The sequence below is a fragment of the Protopterus annectens genome, chromosome 9.part0 (genome assembly GCF_019279795.1).
Source record: "Protopterus annectens isolate FY-2018-M chromosome 9.part0, PAN1.0, whole genome shotgun sequence".
Classification (NCBI taxonomy): Eukaryota; Metazoa; Chordata; order Ceratodontiformes; family Protopteridae; genus Protopterus; species Protopterus annectens.
This window is the reverse complement of record NC_056743.1, coordinates 1382544291-1382568140: the sequence shown is the minus strand read 5'-3', so window position 1 is coordinate 1382568140 and position 23850 is coordinate 1382544291.

Genomic DNA, 23850 nt, shown 5'->3' with positions numbered 1-23850 from the left:
ATATCCTGGGTCCCTCCCATGTCAGTGTATGTACTATGCATTGCCTCTTTGCCAGGGCCAGGGCATACTGGGCACACCTCCTTCTGCCTACTGGGGCAGGCTCAGGTTGCTCGTATTCCGAGTCACTCTGTGGCTGTGCAGGCCTTGGCATTGGTGGGGGGCTATATGGCCCTGCCACTTGCTGCTCCTGTTGCAGCTGTTTCCGTAGAATCATATTGTGTAGCATGGCACATACAAGGATGATTTGGGTACATATAGTTGGTGAGTACTGCAAGGCTCCACCGGATGTGTTCAAGCACCTGAACTGTGACTTGAGCATCCCAAACACATGCTCTATTATGATTCTTGTTTGTGCATGTGCCTCATTATGGAGTTCTTGTTTGGATGTGTGTGCATTTCTGATGGGTGTCATCAGCCACGGCTCCAGTGCGTATCCAGCATCCTCCACTAGGTGATGATGTGGGATGTCCCCATTGGCAAATTTCTGCTATAGCTGCATCAGATGCCAGATGTGGGAATCGTGATAACTTCCAGGGTAGCCAGCACACATGTTCAGTATTATGCCCTGGGCATCACACATGACCTGGCAGTTGATGGAGGGGAAGCACTTGCAGTTGATGTAAACCCTACTCTGCTCACCGGGTGGTGCTTTGATGCATATGTGCATGCAGTCTATTGCACCCACTACCTCAGGGTATTCTGCTATTTGGTGGAAGAGACGCATACTGCTGGCCAACGCCTCACGGGTATGGGGGAAATATACGTGCTCACCGACATGTGCTGCCATGGCATCCAGAAACTGCTGATGTACCCAGGATGCTGATGCCTGTGAGATCCACATCGTATCCCCAGTTGGCCTTTGGAAGGTACCTGTAGCTAGCATTCTTAGGCCTACACATACCTTTGTTTCTACTGGGATGGGTTCCCCTCTGTCAGTTCTGTGTATCAGGCATGGCCGGCACAGCTCAACAATCTGCTGTAGGAGGTCCCTGTCCAACCTATAGCACTTCGCTATCTCCAGCTCATGTAGCACTTGGTAGGTGACCCTGGGTCTGTACACTCTTCTCCATCTCCTCACTGTGGGTTGTTTGGCAGCATTTCCATCTTCGCCACCCTCAGCCTCTTCCACAAGTTGTATAATAGCTATTGCAGACCCTAACATTTTGCTGTTGTGAGTGTTAAAAGTTCCCCATTTGTTTACACTGGTGGTGTAAGGTGTGGGAAAAAACAGAGGGGTAGGTGTTTGCATAGTTTATAGTGACATTCTGGGCTGGGCTGGTCTGCTGCCTGTGTAATTGGCTGGTTTTGATCTATTTCACCTGGCAGCGAACCCAGTACCCCTTGATTAACTTCCTACTGCTGCTTTCCCTTCCCATTGCACTTCTGCTTCAACCCGGGGGTGTGCCTCGCAATCAGTGTACTGCAATGTGCACATTGCCACTATTTCCTGGCCTCACTTCCTTTTTCTTCCTATAGATCCCGTTGCGCAGTGCAGCGTGCACACCCGCTTACACTGTGTCATACGTGCTGGGCAGGTTTAGATACACCTCCTGGCTCTGCTGTGCTAAGCTGGATGCAACACCAAGCCACAGGGCTCCAATCCACTGACAGTATGCCTGACACTCCCACACATGATGTCACCTACCTCCTAGTCTTGCACTCAGCTATGCATACTCATACACTGTTCAGACCTGCCTCACATGCTGGAGAAAACCGGAATTCACTATCCTTCCCCTCATTTGCATAGAATTGCCTGCTAACGCATAGTTACATGTGTCACACTGTGCCTCCCCCTTATCAACCACTACTCACTGCCCAGGTTGTCTTCTGCCTACCATTGACTTGCATGGCGGAATACTGATTTTAGCTAGACTGTTGTTTTTAGGTTTATTTTCTTATTTCCCCACCGGTCCCGTTTGCACTCTGCTGCCCTATGCTTCAACAGATGTGATCAGCGGACATATCATAAAAATTGTACTTTGTACATTCGGCATTGTTTGCAATACCACTGGCCTTCTACTTGGCCATTGGCATGCTTCCTCAGTGCTATGCAGCCTTTATTTGGAGCTGTCATAGCTCTGTTTTGCAGTTTGCAGTGCCATACTCGGTTACTAATCGAGTATATTTTTGCATATTACGCTAGTCCTGCACACCCTGATTCCTGCTTCCTGGATGGCAAATTTGCCTCATTTGCATGGTTTTCACTTGCAAATGGGGTGATTTGCATATGGGGGCTGGGGATGTGCAGCACTAGTGCTACAGCGTTCGCGCACGTCAAACGTGCATGTACGTGAATCGCTCAGCCACCATATTGGCAAAATTTCATCTAACAATAATCATGCACGCCATGAAAGATTTTGAGAATCCAGGGATGATCTATGATGTCACATGACATAATTTATTCCTTTTAAGGAAAGCAATGAACTCCTTCCTATCATTCAAACCAGGTGGATGGCAAGCGTTCAGTTTTACTTGCCATTCATACTCCTTCCAACTCAATTCTTCTTCTGCATCAAATTTTTTATCTGCTTCCAAAATTTCATCCAAAACACAAAACTTAAAATTTACTTTGCACTTGTTGTCCTTATAATGCTTACTTAAAGGATTTTTATCATCTTGCGCACTTACAGCATACTTGTGCTCATACATGCTTTTATTTAATTCTCTTGTTGTTCGCCCCACATAAAATGCAGTACATGACATACAAACAATCAAATACACTACAAATCTTGAATTGCAAGAATATCTGCTTTTTATATGCACCCATGCAGTACCAACTTTAATATCTTTGACCTCAGTGAACAGCAAATCATATAAATTGCACATTAAACAATTGTACATTCCTGGATTGCTGCATTTTAACACTTTACTTCTTAACTTACTCTGCAATAAATTTTTAAGGCTTTTACCTTTTTTCTGCATAAAGACTGGGGCATCTCCCACCTTTTGACCTACTTCAGTACTGCACTTTAAAAATTCCAATTGTCTTTTATAATATTTTTTATGGTATGAGCATTAGCACTGCTAGTAACTTGCACAGAAGTTTTGAAATCGTATTTCCTTCTTTTTTGCTATTACTATTCCATCACTCCTGTTCTTAACAATTTCTCTGTAGCAGAGTTCTACATCATTTTTGGGATACCCTCTGCTGATAAACTTATCACACAGACTCATACATTCCTTACTAAATGTACGATCTTCATCAGTTAGATGGTGTACTCTAGTCAGTTGACTTTGACAATATTCATTTTGGTCTTTTTGGGGTGCATACTATTATAATGCAAAAAAAAATTGTTTTGAACCTCCTTCTTATGAATAGCTGTAACCAACTTTCCATGAGACCGATTGTGGCTGGTAGGGGATGGGTCACTGAACCCATTTCAATCTATATTGAAAAAGCATTAAGGCCTGTAGTTGATAAGAATTCTTGCATCCTTAAAGACACAAAACAGTTCTTACTAGATCTTTATATTAAATTGTGATTTGCTGTTGACTGAGGTCAAAGATATTAAAGTGGGTACTGAATGGGTGCATATAAAAGGCAGATACACTTGCAAATCAAGATTTGTAGTGTATTTGATTGTTTGTATGTCATGTACTGCATTTTATGTAGGGCGAACAACAAGAGAATTAAAAGAATGAGCACAAGTATGCTGTAAGTGTGCAAGATGATAAAAATGCTTTAAGTAAGCATTATAAGGACAACAAGTGCAAAGTAAATTTTAAGTTTTGTGTTTTGGATGAAGTTTTGGAAGCAGATAAAAAATTTGATGCAGAAGAAGAATTGAGTTGGAAAGAATATGAATGGCAAGTAAAGCTGAACACTTGCCATCCACCTGGTTTGAAGGATAGGAAGGAGTTCATTGCTTTCCTTAAAAGGAAAAAAATTGTGTCATGTGACATCATAGATCATGTGTATTTAATGATTGTATTTTTTGTAACACATTATATAGTCTGACGAAGTCCTTGGTGGATGAAAGCGCTTACTGTGGATGTGTTGAATTAAAAGTTTTGTCATCATTTTGTGGCTCTGGTTCGGTTTAATTTATTTTCATTAGTTGTTCTGGATTTTTTGTTTGTTTTTTGTTTTTTGTTTTGGAATACATGGAGAGCCAGATGACTTCCAGCTTTATGACCGTGATTCCAGGTGGAATTTTAAAGGATACACCTAGTGGTTCAATAATTTTGAATCAAGAAGGACCTATGAATAGGTATGCTGCTCAGAATGTTTTGGGAGCTGCCAGTAGTGAAGGAGGTTTTGGAAGATTTGATGAGGCGCTTAATGGATGGTTAGCACCTCCAGCTGATCCATTTGAAAGCATCAGAGATCAGCCAGTGGTAAATTTTTCAACAAGCCCCAACTTTTATAATATGTTTAATCAGCTTGAAAAGTATCTTTTAAAATTAAAGAGACTGCAGTGGGACAATGTGTATTTTCAAAGTTGCCTAAATACACAAAGAGTGCCTAAGGGGCTACGAATATCAATAATGCCTGTAGGAACTGATATACCGGCTGATTTTTTTTAATAAATGGGTAGCTCTTAACCAGAAAACTGGGCTACAGTATGTGGAAATGCTATTTGAGCTCAATGCTAGTCGAATGAATGAGCTAAATAGCAACATTAAGTCAGTTTTTTTCAAGTAAAAAGACAGTCTTACTTCTGATAATTTCAATGCTAAGTTTTCATTAATACAAGAAAAACTTAACAAAGAAAAGGAAATTTAAAAAAATGGAAAATGAAGAAGTTTTTAAGAGATAAGGTGGACTATGAGTCTACTGATTTCAGCAGTGATGGAGCAGAAGGGGGCGTGGCTAATATGCAACAACGAACATCAGAGAATGTGAGGAACGAGGCAGCAGAGAGAATCCAAACAGAAGGTAACACCATTAGAAAATCCAAGCATTTGGCTCAGAGAAATGAGCTTTTTAATACTGCAACGGGTGTTGTAGAACCAAATACAATGGCTAGCAGCAAAACTACTAGCAATATGGACAGAAACACTAATAAGGATTTTCGGGGATAAGGGAATGTCCAGCCAGTGGAAGTCTATCAGTGGCAAGGCAATCCAAGCAGGACCTGGGTAGAAGTAGTGTTGGCACCAAGAAAGAACTTTCAGTACAAAAAGAACTGGAAAAATAAAAACTTTCCCAAATAAATAGCCAAGGTACTGTTGATACTGCTTTTGTAATTGTAAATCTATCCAGCCTTGTACTGACAGATGAAATGTGTAATGTATTAAAAAAAGGTTGGACTTTCGTTCCCTCAAAAAGGGCGGATAAGTATGACACCATTAATTGTTTAAGGGATTATGTTAGGAAGTTGAAATTAAAGCTGTTATTCCCTAACAATGCTGTTGATTCTAGGATGTTCTATAGGCCTAGTGTGTATAATCCCCCATTAATTAAGGAATTAGAGGTGTTCAAAATGGTTTGTGAGCAGCAAATAATTGAGATGTTTGACAACAAGCCCAAGTTCAAATTTGTCAACCTTAGTTGGACCCAGAGGAAGTTATATGATTTATTAAACAATGATGCCATTCTGGTCACAAAAGCTGACAAAGGGAATGCTTTGGTAATTCTGAACAAGAATGATTAGAATATTGAAATGGAAAATATGTTATCTGACATGTCTTTTTATAAAAATACAGTTTTCGCAGAAGTAAAACACATGTTTTTCTTTTATTCATGGCCAAATAGAAGAGTGGTTTCTAACTGGGCGCATTACTGATGATACTAGGAAGTTTTTGCATGTTCATTCTTCTAAAATGAGTTGTATTTTTGGCCTTCCAAGATACATAAAAATTTGGAGAAGCCACCTATTCGCCCTGTTGTTGCCAGCAATGGTAGAAAAACTGAAGCCTTGGCTATTTTTGTGGATAGGCATTTACAAGTAGTTACCACCATGGGTTCATCTTATATAAAAGATTCATTTCAATTTAAGAATTTATTGGGTAATTTTGCAGTGGAAGACAATGATGTTCATGCCACCCTTGATGTAAAATCATTGTATACCATTATTCCCAATGGTGAGGGTATGGAGGCTGTTAGGCTTGACATTTTGAATTCTAAGACGTTTTCTTCCAATATGGTTGGTCTCCTTATGGAGATGTTAGACATTATTCTCAATTATAATTTTTTTGAGTTTAATGGTAAGTTGTTTAAACAAGTAAATGGTGTAGTGATGGGTACCACCATGGCACCTAGCTACACCAATATTTTTATGCATGGATGGGAAAAGTGTCATGTGTTTGAAAGTAATTATATGAGATATATTGCATTTTGTAAGTGTTTTACTGATGATGCTTTTTTAATTTTGAGGGGTGATGTTAAATTATTGGAAGAATTCTTGAGTTATCTTAACAATGTTTGTTCTTTTCTTAAATTTACTTCTATCTATAATGGGGTGACTATTAATTTTTTAGACCTTAATATTACCAAGGTTAATGGCAAGTCGGTTACAGCTATTTATAAGAAGGAGGTTCAAAACAATTCTTTTTTGCATTATGATAGTATGCACCCCAAAAATACCAAAAACAAATATTGTCAAAGGTCAACTGACTAAAGTACACCATTTAAATGATGAATATCATACTTTTAGTAAGGAATGTATGAGTCTGTGTGATAAGTTTATCAGCAGAGGGTATCCCAAAAATGATGTAGAACTCTGCTACAGAGAAATTGTTAAGAACAGGAGTGATGGAATAGTAATAGCAAAAAAGAAGGAAATAAAGGATTTCAAAACCTTTATGCAAGTTACTAACAGTGTTGATGCTCATACCATAAAAAATATTATAAAAGAGAATTGGAAATTTTTAAAGTGCAGTACTGAAGTAGGTCAAATGGTGGGAGATGCCCTAGTCTTTGTGCAGAAAAAAGGTAAAAACCTTAAAAAATTATTTCAGGGTCAGTTAAGAAGTAAAGTGTTAAAATGCAGCAATCCAGGAATGTAGAAATGTTTAATGTGCAGTTTATGTGATTTACTGTTGACCGATGTCAAAGATATTAATGTGGGTACTGCATGGGTGCATATAAAAGGCAGATACACTTGCAAATCAAGATTTGTAGTGCATTTGATTGTTTATATGTCATGTACTGCATTTTATGTAGGGTGAACAACAAGAGAATTAAATAAAAGAATGTATGAGCACAAGTATGCTGTAAGTGTGCAAGATGATAAAAATGCTTTATGTAAGCATTATAAGGATAACAAGTGCAAAGTAAATTTAAAGTTTTGTGTTTTAGGTGAAGTTTTGGAAGCAGATAAAAATTTTGATGCAGAAGAAGAATTGAGTTAGAAGGAGTATGAATGGCAAATAAAACTGAACGCTTGCCATCCACCTGGTTTGAACGACAGGAAGGAGTTCATTGCTTTCCTTTAAAGGGAAAATTTATGTCATGTGACATCCTAGATCATGTGTATTTAATGATTGTATTTTTTGTAACACAATATACAGTCTGAAGAAGTCCTTGGTGGATGAAATAGCTTACTGTGGATGTGTTGAATTAAAAGTTTTGTCATCATTTTGTGGATCTGGTTTGGTTTAATTTATTTACTTATATCTAATATGTTACATTAACAAACCCTCCCGGAGAGACAGATTTGTCACCCACAGTCTGACCTGTCTCTGGAATACACTCCCTATAGATATCAAACTAAGTATGTCACTGATCCTGTTCAAGCACAACTTTGATGAGTGGATGGCCAACCAAACATTTGTACCCGGGGTGCCACCTGTGTCTCTCATTGACAGGGCTGACAGCTGCTTATTGTGGAGTCTTTTCTGGTGATATACTCTGGGCTAGGCTTGTAAGGGCCCCAGAGCCATTAGTCTAGTAATCTCCTGTGATCCTATCAACAGGTACACTCAGAGGTGTGAAGTCCATAACCCGGTGTGTGATGTTATGATGTCTACCCCATTCACACCAGATATAAAAATACATAACAGCAGCAAGTGTGGACAAAGCCCATGACTGTACTACAGAAAGACAAAGAGACACATATAAGGTTAAGGGCACCCACTGGCCAGACAAATGGAGAATGTGCAATCGAGAACAAATTGTGCAGTAACATAGGTTCCCTGCACTGTATGTAGGTAGTAAACATCACCCACAACTACACAACACACACCCACATATGTGGTGGTCCTCAACAAATACAAGCCCAAACAAAGCACACCTCAGTGCCAAACACACATGAGAACTCCACAAACCTCCAAACCACATACTAGACAAAGTCCACACAGCTTGTTTGGCAACTAGTAAGGCCCAACCATAAACCCAACATATTGCTCCATAGGAGGCTCTATTGTGAGACACATAGATGCGCCTCTCACCAGGCTGCATAAGGAGACTGTAATGGTTACTTCTTTGTCACGTGCCATCATCTGCCATATGACACCTGCACTGAAGTCTCTCTACAACAGGTACTGTTATGAGTGTGCCCCAGTCCATGTTTTTATTTTATTTATTTACTTTATTTTACATTTGTTTACTGGGAAAGTCCGACTGGACTAGATCCATTTACAATGGAGGCCCAGGGAGAAAAGCTCCACAGTTATAACAATAATACATGTTTTATACAGAATTATAACCATAATACATGTTTTAAACAGTATTATAAGAACAAACTAGCAGTGATGAACACTAATAGATTTTTACATATAGGAATTTTTAGATTGTTGGTGTGAATGACTTCAGACATACCTCCTTGGACTATAGGAAGACAGACATGATTGAGCATGCTAAATATGTGTCCCATGTCCATAGGTTTAAGCAGTATTCTACCATCACACAAAATGATGCCACAATACAAACAGAAAATGAGTGACATTAATGAGTGGCTTACTTTGTGGTGTTGTCCCAGGGGGGAACATATGAGTGACAGACCACACTGCTTTGCTACAGATGGCTTGCATATCTCTTACTAGGGATTTAAGCATCTGGCAAAGGCCCTTGCCTACCTCATAGTGGCTGTTTTAGAGAAAGTCATGAGGTCAATACTATCAACATGAAACTCACATCAAAATGCAAATTAAAGATCATGCTGCTAAACGCTAGGAGTCTAAACATGAAAATGCACTCATTGCAAGCATTCTTAACCCTGGACGATGCTGATATTTGTGCAGTCATGTAAACCTGACCCACAGCTGTAGAGAGCAAACTATCCTTATCTGGTCACTCATCCTAGCACACAGCCAGACCCCAAAATGTGGCCAGAAAAGCCAAAGGAGGCGGACTATAAATATAATATAAAACAGACACACACCTCCAGGCTGGTCCAATAGACAGATGCACATGAGAGACTCCAGCAAAAATGCAACCATTGATAAGACCCCTATTCAAATTATAGGCAGCTACAGGCCAACATATTCCACTCAGGATGGCCACCCCACCTATCTGTGCCAATAAAAATCTATGAAGATTCAACCCTTTACCCTGATCCTGGCTGACTTTAATTACCCAACCATAGATTGGAAATACCAACCATGCTGAACAGAAATGCACAGAGATTCCCCCATCTTCTCAGTGCAAACTCCTTTGGACAGTTACTTGATACCCCCACAGGATGCAACTTTAATTACCCAACCATAGATTGGAAATACCAACCATGCCAGAACAGAAATGCACAGAGATTCCCCCATCTTCTCAATGCTAAATCCTTTGAACAGCTACTTGATACCCCCCACAGGATGTGATACATATGTTGGAAGTGGTGGTAGCCAACATGAGTAATCACTGCAGCACCCCTATGGTATCACCCTCCCTAGCCAGATCCGACAAAAAAGCGGTCATGTTCAATATCACCATCGCCTCTGACTACCCTCTAGTTATGGTAAAATGAGTATGTCTCTCTAGCTGATCACAACCAAATGAGGGATGGTATAAACAGCTGCACAACCCCCTCTCCCACTAGAGGAACAGGCACCAATGTCCAACAAAATACTATACCAGCATATATATATATAGATACATGGAATACATGACAGGACAACAGTATCCTCCGCAAGGGAAAGTACACCTGTCTGGAAACATCTGTGATAAAGGAACTATATAACACAAGGATAACATTGCTGTCCAGGACCAAGAAGGAGCAGGTGCACAACTGGAAGAAATCTCTCCTTAGCCTGAACAAACAATTAACAGCAGTACTGAAATCCTTTACTGGCAAGTCTGACACCAAGTTGCCCTCATCTAAGACAGACAATCAGAAGGCCTTCTTCACATATGTCTGCAGTCTCAAAGGAAGCTCCCAGATCTGTTCGGAACTGGTGGTCAAAGACAGCACATACACAAAAGCTGTAGATATGACCAATCTATTGACTGGCAGATTCAGTGGAAACGTCTCCTGTCTGGCCCCATCATCAGTAAATCATGACATCCCCAGTACCTGCCAACCTACCCCTTATCACTACAGAACAGGGTATCACTGCTTTCTCAAAGGCAAAAAGACAGCCTCCATGGGACATGAATACATCCCAGGCTGCATCCTACATGAACTCAGGCATAAACTGGTAGCACCATTAGGCACCCTAGTCAACCAAAGCCTGAGTACTGGCTTTGCCCCAGCTGAGTGGAGGACAGCCACTGTCATCCCTTTTCACAAAGGTGGGTATCTCATCCAGGGACAAAGAGGTCATAAGATCCATGTATCCTACCCTTATAAGGCCAATTATTGTGTACTCCCCCCCCTTTGGTATGTACCTCACAAAGCACATGCAGCAGCTGGAGAGACTGCAGAGGTTCCTCACTGAGAGAATCCAGCCCCTCAAACACATACCCCACACAGATAGGCTAAAAGTACTGTCCCTCTACTCAGTTCCATACAGACTCTTCAGAGGTGACCTCTGTCTGCCATACAAAGCAATCCAGACCCTACTTTGATGGGACTGCTGCACATCTGCAAGTCAAGTCCCATGCAAGCAACCTGTAGGTGCAGCATCAACTTTGTCTGTGATATCAATAGGACTTGGTGTGACAGATATGTGTCCCACAGACTCCCGCATCTGTGGAATACACTACCTGTCCACATCAACTGAATACCTCAATACCCCTTGTGAAGTGCACCCTGGATAACTGTGTGGGAAAAAGAAAATACAGTCCTGTGATTCTACCTTTGTCCCTGCTGTACAGGGGCTCTGGGTGTAGATATCCTAACATGGGCTACACTCTCATCTGCTAGGGTTATAAGGGCTTCAGGGTCAGTACCATAGCAACCTCCTTTTAATCTATGAACCTATAAACAAATGTCTGTTAGTGGTTCAAAATATAACTTTATAGTGCTCTGCCACTGACATACCAGGAAACCACAGTGCTGTGTAGAATATACTGCACATATTATGGAAATCTCTGTTCAGTACAACGCACTCTGTACCCAGCCCAGTATATGAATTTTCAGTTAAGAAGGCTACCACACAACCAGGAGATCACTGGCCAGTATATGACTGAGGTTCTGGACTGTTTACACAGCTTAATCAGCCAATCGGCTGTAACCACACCTCTCAACTGGCCGAATTTTGCCAGAATGTCTATACTTTGGCTCATAAATTTTGATCTGCTCATCATAAATCTTGTATGCCTCTGGTAAATCATTGTGATGTTCTGAGGATTTATGTCAGTAAGTAATGACATACATTTCAGTGTCAGGCATCATATATGTCAGAAAATATCTGCTAAACAAACTCTGTTACTCTAGCAACTTTCCAAGTCTATAAGAGCAATATTTAAAGCATCTACTTGTGTTTGGCCCATTGTCCACCCATGTTGGCAGGTTATCACCAGAGTTCTTGCACTAACAGGTTGACAGGCATGGCTGTAGCACACAAAACCCTAGACTGGAGTACAGATATCTCTGGAATGGACTCCCACTCTAATTATAGAAGGTCATACTGGGCCTGCTCCTACATTTAGAGAATTACAGCCCATGTCTAAGCCCACATTGGACTAAACAACTGTATTGTGCAGATATGTCTTTGCATACAGACAGCTATGTACACCTTAACTGTCTCTACCCACACCCATCACACAGGATTACCCCCAGCTATCTCTACGTGGCCTATATGTGTTATATCTGCATCTTTGGAGTGTGATACACATACATATATATGGGCAACATATGAATATATTTCAAGCAATCACGCACATAGACATAGGGGGAAGAGATATACAGAAAGTGATAGAGAAAGAGAGAGCGGGAGACAGATAGAGAGAGAGAGAGTCATACACATAGACACCTTGAAAGGCATAGAGTGATGTCCTGTTGCAGACAGTTGCACACCAGTTGTAACTAATGGCATGTGCCAGCATGAAGGTGAGCAATATTGTGTAATAGTAGTGAGTTAGGGGTAGTAATCTCACAACACCAGAATGTGTGTGTGTGTGTGTTTGTGTTTGTAGATTAAAGATTTTTAGGCCATTCCTATCCAGTACACTTCCCATTGCCCTACTTTAGCAGGCCTGCTGATGTCAATCACCTTAGCACCTTTGGATAGCTTACAGCCCTATAAACTCCATGGCATGTGCTGTAACTGTGTAATTTTATAGTACAAATATCTAGGTAGGAGGGGATTCTAATCTCAATTCTGGCAAATGTATGCTTGTAGGATGAAGTATTTTGAGGCCTTTCCCACCCAGTACACTTCCCATTGTCATACTTTACAAGGGCTGCTGATGTAATTCACCTTAGAAGTACCTTTGAAAAGCCTTCAGCTCTGTGCCATGTACGATAACTGTGTAACACTTTAGTACCAATAACTAAATAGGAATGAGTTCTAATCTCAGCTCTCGCAAATGTGTTTGTATATGTATTTTGTAGGCTAAAGTATTTTGAGCCCATTCTCACCCAGTACACTTTCCATTGCCCTACATAAGAAGGCCTGCTGATGTCATTCACCTTAGAAGTACCTTTGGACAGATTTCAGCCCTATAATCTCAATGGCGCATGCAATAACAGCATGATGCTATAGTAAAAATCACTAGCTAGGTAAGAGTTGTAATCTCAGCACTGGTAACTGTGAGTTTGTGTGTTGGTTATACCATTTTGAGGCTTGTTCCACCCAGTACACTTCCCATTGCCCTGTTTTACAATGGCTGCTGATGTCATTTACCTTAGAAGTACCTTTGGACACTTTTCAACCCTATAAGCTTTGTGGTGTGTATGATAAGTAGACAGCACTTTAGTACATACAAGTAGATAGATAGGCATTTGAATCTCAGTGCAGTCACCTATAGCACTGGGTGTGTTTGTGTGTGAAGCATATCCCCTGTGGCTGCTGTGTGTGTTAGTTGTACTATTTTAAGGCCTATTTAGCCCCTCCCCACGGCATTAATTTAAAGTGCCTGTTAATGGCATCTGTCTTACATGCACTATGTTAAACTCTACAGGCCATACCAGTCATCTGTACAAACGTATACAAAATATCCAGCTGTTTGCAACATATATATGGTTTGTGTCCCTAACAATGGGCATTTATGACAAATCGTTGCCAAATATGTGACAGTTGCTGTAGTGACACACATGGCAGCATCAGACTTCATACCTGTCTGAAACATCATGCTGATGCAAAGTCTGTTACTCCATCACTTGTCCAGGTTTGTAAGAGCAATATGTGAGACCAGTTGCTATTTTGGGTGGTATATCCCGCTATCCATGAAACCATTCCCAACATTAATTGTTGTAAGAGGTAGTACGTTATGTCTCAGGCATATAGTCTCTGTGGTACATGTAATGTGTACGTAACATTATAGTACATACAAGTGGATAGGTAGGTGTTCTAATCTGAGTGTTGCCAGCTGTGTGCGTGTATTCCCTGTGGCTGTTTTTCCTGTGTGTATGTGATGGCTATACCATTTTGTGTGTCTCTTCCCCCCTGTTACCTCCCCCATTGCCAGTTAGTCACAGCCCCTACAGATGTCATCCACCTTACAAGCACAGTTATACATTTTCTAACACAAAGACACTGTGGTGCATGCAATAGTCTTATCAATGTGTATTGTACATAACTAGATAGGTAGGTCATCTAATATGAAAAGTGTCAACTGTGTGCATGTGTATTTCAATGCACGTTACTGTGCAGCAGTGTGTGTGTGTGTGTGTGTGTGTGTGTGTTCCATATGGCTCTACCATGTTAGGGGCCTGTGAACTTACTATTGGCAATCCTAACAGCCCCTGCAGTTGTCACTCACTTGAATAGTACTGGCAGACACTGCAACACTACAGTAGCTCTAGTGTTTGTGTTATGTAACTAACACTATTGTTTGTAAAACTAGGCAGCTAAATGTTCTGCTATCAGCAAGGGAAGGTCATGAGTGAGTGAGTGAGTGAGTGAGCGAGTGCGTGTGTGTGTGTGTGTGTGTGTGTGTGTGTGTGTGTGTGTGTGTGTGTGTGTGTGTGTGTGTGTGTGTGTGTGTGTGTGTGTGTGTGTGTCTGTATGTATGTATGTATGTATTTATGTATGTATGTATGTATGTACATCCCTTTGCAGCAGTCTACCTCTGTTAAAGCCACCAGCATACCTCTCAACCACTCACAGAAAGTCATCTGGTTAAAGCCATATGGAAAACTAGGGCAAACATCATACATTGACCACAACCTTCACATATTGCTGTGACACACACATGGAAAGTAGATACCAGAACAGGTTGTGCATTTGAATGCACTTTCCAAAAGGTATGTGTTGTTACATGGCAATATATGTCACTAATCTGCAATTTCAGTCTGTTCTGGTTATCCAAAACATTGGCCAGAAAACCACAAGTTTGTGACAGATGGAAAGAAAGTATCTGTCAAACATCAGGACAATCTGCAGACATATGTAGAGGTCACAGGTATGGCTAACATCTGTAGCTATACCTCTCAACCTCTTAGAGCAAGAACTCTTTACAAAGCCACAAATAATGGGGGGACAAAGGCCTCAAAATAGGGACACTTTTGAAATATTACTCTTACAAATGTACAGTTGATAAAATAACAGGTTTTGCATTAGCATAAATATTCTGAAGGGTATGAAGTCTGCAACTGAAACTTATGTCATTATTTTTTTACATCAACCCTCAATGATTTGGCAACAATTTGCCAGAAACATACAAGTTTATGAGAAAATGGAACAAAAATCTGATGTAAGAATCTGGACATTCTGTGTAAATCTGTACAGTTGAGAGATATGCATATCTGGTTATTGTTAACAGACTTTCAGATTGTGTAGCAGTGTGCTGTGTAAATGTGTGTTGGGGTGAGTGAGGAGACAGGCAGCTGAGAGTGTGATACATCCTTTTCTGACTGTGCATGCTGCTCCAGTTGATGCTGGTCTATCAGCTGGGTATGTTTGTAGGGGAAGACTGTGACATGTGTCCCTTAAAACCTCAACACCCTCAACACACACCTTATGGCTGGCTTTTGGGTGGATGCCCTGCCGTAGGTGTTTGTGGGAAGGTCAGGTCTGTAGCAGGTGTTGGACATACTACTGCATATGTAGCAGGCCACAACTGCTGCATTCTGGCCAGGAGTCAGTCTAGGGATTGTGAAGACATTGGTGTAGAGCAAGCTGCTACTGTCAGTGAGGGTGTGGTGTCAGCTGTTGTGTCCCAGCATGGCCTGGTTGAGGGTACCCACAACAGTCCATGTGAGGTATGTAGCTGTGGTGCATATGTTACATAATAGTGCCATCCAGAGAGTGGTAATGAACATTTGCTACACATATTCATAGTTGAGAGATGTGTCCCACCCTGCAGGCCTTTAAAGTGCTACTGTGGGTGGCATTGACTGAGGTAGGGGCAACCAGTTTCACAGGACATTGCAGGGCTCAATTATTCCTATGTAGTATTGACATGCCTGTAGCTATCATGCCACAAACTGTTGTGCATTCCAGGACTGTGGTTGTCTACATATTGGCAGATGCTAGAAATGTTAAAGATAGAGCTAGCGAGCCATTAATCTGGCATGTGTATTTGTAAGACATATGTGCATTCATACACTGTGTAACAGAGAATTTGCATGAATATGTGTATTCTGATGGGTATGATGTTGACACAGATCTGTCTGTCATGGTTTCATAACCCCAATCTGCACTGGCTTGCCAGTATGTAGGCAGGCAAGGTAGGTGCTATGACAACCATTCCATAAATAGGGATCACAACTGTAGATATTCAGCAACAGTCTGTGCAGTTGTTGACTCTACCTGATATTGTAGACCTCCCATACATCTGGCAGCATTTATTTGTCTGTGTACTGGTTCAGTATCTGTGTCAGAGAGCCAAGTACAGTGTGATTTGGGCCACTATATATTGGAGTACTGTGCCACTGGCAATAAGGATATGTTTGTGAAAATTGTTATACTTCAGAGGTCAATTGGTGTACTGGTATGTTCCTCTGACTGTAATTCAGAGTTCTGTGTCCAAACATTGGCAGTGATGTATTTTTTCTTTCCCTACAGTCACATCCCTGTAGTGCCTGATATCTTTACAAAAGCATCAGTGATTACCTACAGCTGTTTGGTTTACTGGTGTGTTGCTGTGACTGTATAGCAGAAGGTCCTAGGATCAGTAATCTGCATGTGTTTAAATTTTGTCCTGTTACATGACTATAATGCATGATATCTTTACAAAAGCATTGCTAAATCTCCAGAGCTGGTTTGCCTTAGTGGTCCATTGCTCTGACTGTTGTGGGTTGGAGAACTGGGTGTGATGATTTTTTCCCTAATGTTAAATGACTGTAATGCATGATATATTCACAAAAGCATAAGGCGATGGTGCATTTCATATGTTGTAGTGGTATATTGCTATGACTGTAGTGTACAGGGTCCTGGGTTCAAGGCTTGATAGTGATTATTTTTTCCCCTAATGTTAAATTACCATAATGCATGATATATTTACAAAAGCATACGTAAAATTCACAGCTCGTATGGAGTAGTGATACATCACTGTGACTGTAATGTACAGAGTCATGGGTTTAAGACCTGGCAGGGCTGGTCAATTTGTTGCTGGGAAGAACAGTGGCTGAATGAGTTAGAGTAATTAAAACATTTTTAAGTGGGCTTGTGTGATGCTAAGCAGTGCCAAGAGATGCTTAGCAATGCTTATTCCTGCCTAAACCCCAACAAGAAAAAAGAGTGATAGGAAAGTGGTGAAATGGGGGTAAGCAGGGGGAAAAAACAATGTGAAGGGCAGCTAAGGATGTGCAGGATTGGTGTAGAAAAGGGCCATAACTCTCCATTTCTTCTGCAGCAACAGCTGTGAATGATGTGGACAATTTGGAATTTAGTGCCTCATGCCACACAAGGAGGGGTGATTCAGGGGTAAATTGACTGACATCGGTGTACTTGGGGGTGAAATGGAGAGCTATGTATGGGATGTGTTTTTTTTTTTTTTTTTTTTTGGACAGGTGCCCCCTTTTTCTGGGGATAGATGCCTCTTTTTTAACTTGAGAGTGGGATGCTGGGGAAAAGTTGTAGGTACATTTGGGGAGGCAAGTTAGGTAGGAGAGGTTGCTTTTGCAGACAGACAAGATAGACAAGACAGCAGACAGGGTTGGTGAATGACACATGTGGGGGGTAAACACCTCAGATGGAGAGGGTGGTTGGGAATCAGAGGTCTATGATCCCCGAGATGGAAATGGTGGGACTGAGGTCCCCACCAATGGGCAGTCACCACTGACCCTTCACGGCCCCAAAGGTGGTTGTGCTGGGGGCTGGACAACAGAGGCAGCCTGCCCCTTTAGGTGTGCCAGTCTGCCCTTGATCTGGCTCAGGCATCCATTCAAATCTGTCTTGATGACCTTACCTCGGAACTGCTTGGAGGTGATAGGTTCCTCTCTGTGCCCGTGTCTTGAGGGGACAGGCCCTGTCCCCTGAGGTGGTTCTACCAGAGGATGGTGCAAGACCATAAGAGGAGGCAGTTCTGGGTTGGATCCCAAACGTGCTAGGGCCCGGTGCCATGGCCAGATGAGGCAGAACAAGTGGATCCGCTGGGATCTGTCTTACCAAATGTGGTATGATGTTGAGGTTTTTCAAAATGTATCGGTTAGTCATGAGCAAAACATTTCAAGATTAGTTATAACAGCATGCGTGGGTGTTCCAATTAACCAAGAACAATAGAAATGAAACAATTGCATAGCAAACAGAAAACATGCATAAATGGAATAACAGTCAGCATTGTAACAGCATGCCAGTTACATTTATGGCAACAGGCCACCAACAATGGTATTTGAAGAAGGTATGTTAATATGCAACCAATTAAATATATGAACAGTAATAGAACAGAAGTCCTAACATTAGGTTTTGAGAACAATATACCTGTAGTATATGAATAATAATTATTGATGCAGTTGAGGGGTGGGGGAGAGAAAAAAAACTCCATTAACAACTGTTTAGGCTTCTATTTTTCACAACAGTACTGCTCAGTACTCTACAGGTCTGCCCTCACTTTACATCTACCTATGGCCCATAGCTTCTGTAGCACATACATAACTGTTAAACTGTCAACCTGGAATGGTATGGGGTAAACTGTGACAACTCTGGGTACATGGCTAGAGGGGACTTGTACATGTCAGGGTTACATAAAGGACGAAGAAGGTGTACCTTGCACTGATGTGTGAGTGTGCTACTGGCATACTTCACCTGGATTCATATCTGTGTCCAAGGTTATTGGCAGCAGTGGCCACTAGCCATGACAGCATGACACCTGAGAGACATGTACCAGGAAGAGTGCATGGTGTATGTACCTATCCTGCTGTCATTTGCAGCAATGGGGTTGGACAGTGGAACAGTTGTACACGGTTTATTAGCGTACTCTTCATACAGCTACTACAAACATTTCCTTATTTGTAAGACCTGTGGATAACATATCTGTTAACACTACCTGACTGCTTCTACAAATATTCAAGATTACTTGAGTCTAAATATTCACACATTTTAGTACCATTCCCTGGATTCAAACTATGGTCTGGGTGTGCAAAAATGAACACAACTATTTCTCATCACACAGAGCTACTGGGGAACTGATGTTGTTTGCTTGACTGAATTCAGCCTAATACTATCTTGAGTAGAGTGTCTGACCTTGTAATCTAAGTGCAGTGTCACCAAAGATGGAGGTTACATTTGAACATACATGCTTAAGATTCACGCATGACAGATAGTTAGTGTACTGTGAATTAATCCATTGAAATAATAAGATCCAGAATGCAAAGGTTAACACAAGGTAATGGTGCAGGGGACAAACTATAATAAAAAACACCAAATGTCATGAAACCTTAGAAGCAAAAAAATACACCAATATTCCAAGCAGATAGGAACATCAAATGCAGAGATGGTAAAAGAAGGTTTCCTTTGATAACAAGTCCTGGTACCTCGGCAATTCGCCTTCAGTGGAACACATCACCATACAAAAACCATCTCCTTATATATTCTTTCAACAAATACTCATTAATCAATTAAATCATTAATCAATTAAAACAGAATTTAAAGTACAACAGCACTGTTTTAACTTGCATTGTTTTTAGAATTTATAACAATGTTGCGATATAGCAATACGAAAGCACTTATAAAAAGAATTCACGCTTGCATATCCATACAACTTATGACTTGATACATAGTCAGCAATATTAACAATATGAGATTTTCATACTAGAATGCCACTATCTAAATTCATGCCCCTCGGATATAAGGTATAAGACTATATCCGAGGGGCATGAATTTAGATAGTGGCATTCTAGTATGAAAATCTCATATTGTTAGTATTACTGACTATGTATCAAGTCATAAGTTGTATGGATATGCAAGCGTGAATTCTTTTTATAAGTGCTTTCTTACTGCTATATTGCAACATTGTTATGAATTCTAAAAACAATGCAAGTTAAAACAGAGCTATTGTACTTTAAATAATGTTTTAATTGATTAATGATTTAATTGATTAATGAGTATTTGTTGAAAGAATATATAAGGAGATGGTTTTTGTATGGTGATGTGTTCCACTGAAGGCGAATTGCCGAGGTACCAGGACTTATCAAAGGAAACCTTCTTTTACCATCTCTGCATTTGATGTTCCTATCTGCTTGGAATATTGGTGTATTTTTTGACACACTATAATACATTACACTTTACTATTCAAGGTTCAGATCTTAGTGCAGGACATATTTGTATATTGATTTACAGCTCCACAATCTACAGTTTTGCATAACAGCTTGTTATCAGAACAACCTCAGTCAATGCATACTGTCAAAGACATATTTACTGTAAAGCACCTGTGCAAATTCTATTTCATCAGCAACATATCAGATTAAACACAACAATTTGTGGTATACATCTTTATTTGTGTAACATGACATAGTGCTTTATTACAGTTCAGATTCTACATTCAGTACTACTGCATATCCTGTAGATCAATATTGGTCTGGCAAACTTTATTTATTCACTACACTCAGAACACACTATACCTACTGGCAGTAAACATTGTACTCCTTCTTATTTATTGCACTATATACTGCAAGATAGATCTGTACTCACCAGAGTCTCATTGGGGCATCACCAGTCTGTCTGCATGGGCCTCCACATTGCTAGCTCTCATCTCTGCAGCTGTAGGGGGGGGGGAAACATTATGCATACCTGCTATCACATACTCATGCTAGAATTTGGTACAGCTATGTGTGAAATGCTTACAAACTACTGGGGCATTGCTGTCTCGGGCATCTTGGATCCATTGGGCCAGGAGCTCCCCCTTCCTCTGCTTTAGGTTGGCATAGTGATGTCATACCTGCTCACCATTTTAGGGGATTCCAGTGGCACTGGTGAGGTTGCGTGCCAGATGGTCCCAGGCCTCACATTAGTATTGGGAGCCTTGGTACTGGTCCTGCAGCAGTCTGTCATCATGGTGTTGCACAAAGAGCCCAGCAATGACCCTGGACTCCAAAATGTCCCAATGCTGTGCCTGCAAGTGTGCTCCCTCTCCAACTCCAGACATAGCTCCTGCAGTGATCAAACTACAACAGATTATGCCTGTATTCCTGCCTGTGTGGTTAAATAAAGCCATATTCCCACCCTTTGCCATCATTGGACCATTTTCAAAAATGCTGAGCTAAGTTGAGCAATGCACAAACCATCTAAGCTGAGATGAGCTGCATTTAAAGTGGCAAATGCTAAACGGTGCTTAGCAGTGCATAAATCGGCTTAGCTGAGCTGAATGGTGCTTAGAATTATACTTTCTTAGCAATGCTCAGACCAGCTAAGTGGTGCTAAGTACTGCTGAGCATTGCTCACTCTTCATGTAATGAATAGTCACATATTGGACATTAATTATTCATTACGGACATATTATTCTGTGTATATGGGCTTTAATTACATTACTTTGGGGTGTGACTGTACTGTATGGGGCACTTGTATTTACATGGTGGATTTTACATCATTTATCCACTGGCACTGCAATTTTGGACAAACTACACTACCCTGATTAACAAATATCAATTACTACATTATTAAATAAATAAAAATGTTATTTCACAATGTTTTCCCATGTAAAGGCTGAATGGTCTGCCTAGATAATTGAACTGTGAACTACTGCACACAAAGCCAAGACTCTAACTTCTACACTAAGTCAGCATTGAGGATTTCTCCTATACATTTTTATATAGCTCTTAGAAGACATTTAAGTACTGCTGAACAAAGTGCTGCTGTGTGCAAACTCATTCAGCTATGCTTAAACTTCACATATAAATTAAAAAATAAATAAATACAAGTATTTTAAATAAATATTTCCCACTATTTACATATCAACATGTCAGTCTTAGATCACATACTCTTCATGAAAATGTAATGCAAAAACTGTTAGTCTATCAACTTTCTAAGTTTGTAAGGGCAATATTTAAAATGTTCCCCTATTGTTGTCCCTTTGTCCTACTTTTATTTCAAGGCTTTGACTAGATTTCTTGCTCTAGGGGGTTGACAGGTGTGTGTTCAAGGACACTATTTAACTATAAAGTGCCATATGGCACTTTGACAATACAGGGTGTGTGTTACAGTTGCTGTCACACACTCCACTGCATTGCATTTCATTCACAGTTCTCCTTTTCAGTGTCCATGGACACTGTTAAGATTCTAAAGTGCCGTACAGCACTTTGACAATGCAGGGGTGTGTTACAGTTCCTGTCACACACCCCCTGCATTGCATTTCATTCACAGGTCTCCTTTTCAGCGTCTGTGGACACTGTTAGGACTCTAAAGTGCTGTGTGGCACTTTGACAATGCAGGGGGTGTGTTACAGTTCCTGTCACCACACCCCCTGCATTGCATTCCATACTAAATCCTCTTTCAGTGTCCATGGACACTGAAAGGATTTTATAAAGTGCCATACGACACTTTGACAGTGCAAGGGGCCTGTTACAGATCCGTGAGCACTACTGCAACATGCCCCCTGCACTGATTCAGTATCCATGTCTGAAGATCCATCTCAGTAGCATGCCTTCATTAATATGAAAGGCACACTGCTGAGAGGGGATGCGGATCTGGACACCATTCACTCCGTGTAGGAATACCACTATTTCTACACGGAGTTTATTGAATCTGGGGGATTGTACCTACAAGCATGTCCCAGATCACCCATAATATCAACAAGACATATGGCACTTGTATACTTTTGAGATGTTTGTACATATGTTAATTTCAGATGTAGTGCAATGACTGATCACACAAACATTTATGACTATTGCTTGCAGCAATGTAGCTCTGTCTTACCTTTGCATGGTGTTCATTCCTCTTTTATCTGAGCAGCAATCAGTGATGTGCAGTCTGTAAGGCATTTTGTATCATTGCCCTTAAAATGCATGAGAAAATGAAATTACAGTAATATACAATTTTCAACAAAGACAGGGTTGGTTGGATATTACTGAAAAGAAACTGAGAAATGTGTACTGCTTACTTACATTTAAACCTTGATACAATTATTTATACACTTTGTAAGTGTAACCTGGCTGATGCACCCACTGGAGGTAAGGCATTTTGAATTGCTGTGGTGTTTTTTTTCTCCCTACCAGTAATAATTCACTTTTGCAATCCATTAGCAATGCACACTGAGAAAGTGCCTGCAATGTTTATACCTGCTACACTGAGCCAAAAATTTGGGAATTAACAATTCTAATGAGTTCACACCTCATTTGCATTTTCACCGCACTCACAGGCCTAAATCTACACCATACCTCCCACCCTCTCAGTGCAAGAAGTCTGGACTAAGCCTAAAATAATGGGAGGACAAAGGCCCCAAAATAAGTACAGATTTTAAATATTGCTCTTATAAACTTAGAATGTTGTTAGAATAACAGTTTGCATGTTAGCATACATTTTCTGAAGGATATAATGTCTAAAATGCAAATGTCTGTCATTATTAAGTGACTTCAATCCTCAGCAATTTGCCACAAAACCACAAATTGTATGAGGAATAGACAAAAATATGAGAGAAAAATCTGGATATTCTGCAGAAATCTGGACAGTTGAAAGGTGTGAGCCACACTATAATAAGGTAACTTTGTAGATGGGGAACCTGAAGGTGAGGAGAGCTGTTTATGTGGATAACATAGAAGAAGATTGCTATTAGTTTGGATTTATCCGCACAGAAGACTACTGATCTTGATAATGTATGCTTGAATTTTTCAGTTATATACTGGATTTGTTCACATGTAACTATGAAAAATATTTTATATCTAGTTATATAGATATAGCTATAGATATGGATATAGATATGGATATAGATATTAGCAAATGCAACTTTTATCTGCATGCACTTCTTAGAAAATTACTGATGGCACAGGCATTTTAGTCAGGGAATTTTGCTTTCTCAGATACTCAGCCTTATTAAGTTTCATCACAAGTGTTACT